Below are 543 nucleotides of genomic sequence, written 5' to 3'. Positions count from 1 at the left end.
CCCCGACCCCTCGACATTTGGTCAGGACGGGGGAGAGGCGGGCTGGTCGCTTCTCAAATCCATGCGACTAGAGTGGTTATGGTTTGCCATAATTCTGTCGACCGGGCGGGGGTAGCTTGGCCCTGGAGCGATGCCCAGGACAATTTCTCTCCACCATTTATTTCACCCCCCTCCCCCCTCCCTGCAAGACGGTCAGGGGCCCACCCCCCACCTGCAGTGTTGGGCCGGACACGCCGTGTCCCTCACGCCCGGTCCGGGCGCGGCGCGGGGGTCGGCTCTGTGCCCCGGGCAGCCAGGGGCGTTGGGCCGGGCCGGGTCCAGTCACCCCGGGGCCCGGGGGTGGGGCGGGTAGCTGGAGGGGGAGGGCCGCGGCAGGGTGGTGGAGGCCACCCGTCTGATCGATACTGTACCTCGTAGACCCCTTCCCCCCCTTCATCCGCACTCCCGGCTGCGTCGTGTCCCCGCCGAGCAACAAGTCGGCGCTAGGGCGGCCGAGTGTCGCGCGCGGCCCGCGGCGTGGCGGCTAGAGACGCGGGGCTCATC

At 70.3% G+C, this 543-nt stretch overlaps 1 protein-coding gene across 4 annotated transcripts in view; it reads left to right on the top strand.

Moving 5' to 3' along the window:
* Positions 1–543, top strand: part of LOC113202324 (14-3-3 protein zeta) — a 175,135-nt gene that overhangs the window by 170,098 nt on the left and 4,494 nt on the right. The window lies entirely within an intron of this gene.

This window comes from Frankliniella occidentalis, unplaced genomic scaffold (genome assembly GCF_000697945.3).
Source record: "Frankliniella occidentalis isolate FOCC.00 unplaced genomic scaffold, Focc_3.1 Scaffold155, whole genome shotgun sequence".
Lineage (NCBI taxonomy): Eukaryota > Metazoa > Arthropoda > Insecta > Thysanoptera > Thripidae > Frankliniella > Frankliniella occidentalis.
This window is presented reverse-complemented; position numbering and strand designations above follow the sequence as displayed.